The following is a 2,334-nucleotide window of genomic DNA, read 5'->3' on the forward strand; positions in this document are numbered from 1 at the left end:
TTTGATAATAGCCATTCTGGCAGGAGTGAGGTAGTATCCCCTTGTGGCCTTCATTTGCATTTCTCTGATGATTAGTGATGTTGAGCATCTTTTCATGTGTCTTCTTTGAAAAAATACCTATTCAGGTCCTCTGCTAATTTCTTAATCAGGTTGTTTGTTTTACAATGTTGAGTTGCATGAGTTCTTTCTATATTTTGTATATTAACCTCATCAGATATATCATTTGCAAATATCTTCTGCCATTCAGTAGATTGCCTTTTTGTTTTGTTGCTAATTTCTTTTTTTTTTTTTTTTTAACTTTGTAGCCACGTGTATTCATTATCACTGAAATCTAGCGTATTCCCATTGAAATTTAGTTGCAGGTAGAGAGATTGGAACCAGAATGTTCAAGACAGTTTATTAACGTTTTGAAGAAAAAAAAAATCATGCATCCCATGGATCTCCAGGCGTGCTCCCGAAACCCACCTTGTCCACAACTCTCCTCCTCCTTCTCCTCAATGCCTCCTTCTGTGCTGGAACTGTGGAGTACTCTAATGCCATATTTTCCTTCCTCTTTTCACTTGATCTCTCACCTGTATATGTCTGGGAAGAACTTAACTGTGATGGAAAGTTCAGGGTCGTTTTGTAGGAATATTTTTTTGGTTTATCCATCTGACTCCAAGCATCCCTAGAGTCATGTCCTCTGGTCCAGGCAAAGCCCACAGAAGTCGATTTAATGGAAACAGTTTTCCCTCTGTCATTTTGTGAAATTCTAGTCAAAGCCAGAGCCAGGGCTGAGTTGACTCCAGGTAGTAAATCAGAGAAGGTGTGGTTTGCGTGGTGCCAGCAGTGAACTTAGCTTTGGTTTGGTAGTTAATAAAACTACCATTCACAATGGGTAGTCATTCACATCGGGCTTCCCTGGTGGCTCAGATAGTAAAGGATCTGCCTGCAATGCAGGAGATCTGGGTTTGATCCCTGGGTTGGGAAGATCTGGAGAAGGGAATGGCTACCCACTCCAGTATTCTTGCCTGGAGAAGTCCATGGACAAGGAGGCTGGGGGGCTACACCTCATGGGGTCACAAAAAGTCATTCACATAAGTTCTGCAAATTGAATTTGGAAGTGAGGGAGTGGCGAGGGAGGGAAGGGAACTCGGAGGTGGTCAGTGTTTCCTTGGCTTGAACCTGAGCGCCACACTGTTGATGCAGAACCTCTGTCCAGCAGGCCCAGGTCCGTCGGGGAACACATGGCCGAGGTGAGCTTCACACTGCTTACAGACGACCTCTGTGGGAGCTAGTCCCAACGAGGTGTCCGCACGTCTCAGGATCCCCCTGTTACTCTCATCAGAGCCAGATGTCCCATGAGCCTCAGAGAACGAAGGCCATCCCGTGCCGGAGCAGAACTTGTTCTCAGAGCTGAAGAGCGGGCTGTCGCAACACACACAGTGATACATCCCTGGTTCCTTGTTATTCAGGTAGACCCCACTGAAAGGCGGCTCCGTCCCTTTTTCTCTCGTGACATGGAACTGCTCTGGTGTCAGCTTCTTCTGCCACTCACTCTTGGAGAGAGCCGGCTGACGTTTTATAAGAGACCCTGCTTGCGGGGATCCAGCACCTGCGCGGAGGCCGCCACAGTCCGCTCGGCCCCGCGCAGCCCACCCGGGGGCCTTGCGGAGGGGCAGGCCCCGCAGAGCCCGCAGGAGGAGCACCATGACGCTCTTGTTGCTAATTTCTTCCACTGTGCAAAAGGCTTTTAGTTTGATGTAGTCCCGTTTGTTTATTTTTGCTGTTGTTTCCCAGGCCCAAAGAGGCATATCCAAAAAAAATACTGTAAGACCAGTGTCTGAGAATATACTGCCCATGTTTTCTTCTAAAAGTTCTATGGTTTCATGTCTTACATTTGTCTTTAATCCATTTTGAGTTTATTTTTGTATACAGTGTGACAAAGTATTTCAGTTTGCCACTTCTGCATTAACTGTCATGTTTTTCCTAATGCTATTTATTAAGAGGGTATTAATTGTTTAATATATTTATTAATATATTTTGGTAATTTTATGTTATTATTATTTTGTATTATATTATTATATATTGTATTAATATATTTTTATCTCCTTTGAAATAGGCTAATTGATTAGATGAGTATATTTCTGGATTCTCTATTCTGTTCAGTTGATCTGTGTGTCTGTTTTTGTGCCAGTACAATAGAGCTTTGATTATTGTAGCTTTGTGGTTTAATTTGAAATCAGGGAGCATGATACCTCCAACTTTGTTCTTCTTTTCTCAAGATTGATTTGGCTATTTGGAGTCTTCTGTGTTTCCATGCAAATTTTAGAATTATTTGCTGTAGTTTTGCAA

The 2,334-nt window shown here is 43.2% G+C and overlaps 1 pseudogene across 1 annotated transcript; it reads right to left on the minus strand.

The window, feature by feature from the left end:
* Nucleotides 1-297: 297 nt before the first annotated feature.
* LOC147343055 (methionine-R-sulfoxide reductase B2, mitochondrial pseudogene) lies at nt 298-1,691 on the minus strand (annotated as a pseudogene). The gene has a single exon (XR_015157200.1). The product of XR_015157200.1 is annotated as a methionine-R-sulfoxide reductase B2, mitochondrial pseudogene (transcript).
* Between the last annotated feature and the right edge of the window lie 643 nt (nt 1,692-2,334).

This window comes from Bos grunniens, chromosome 28 (assembly GCF_055505025.1).
Source record: "Bos grunniens cultivar Pamir isolate PY7600 chromosome 28, Bosgru_T2T1.0, whole genome shotgun sequence".
In the NCBI taxonomy this organism is placed as follows: domain Eukaryota; kingdom Metazoa; phylum Chordata; class Mammalia; order Artiodactyla; family Bovidae; genus Bos; species Bos grunniens.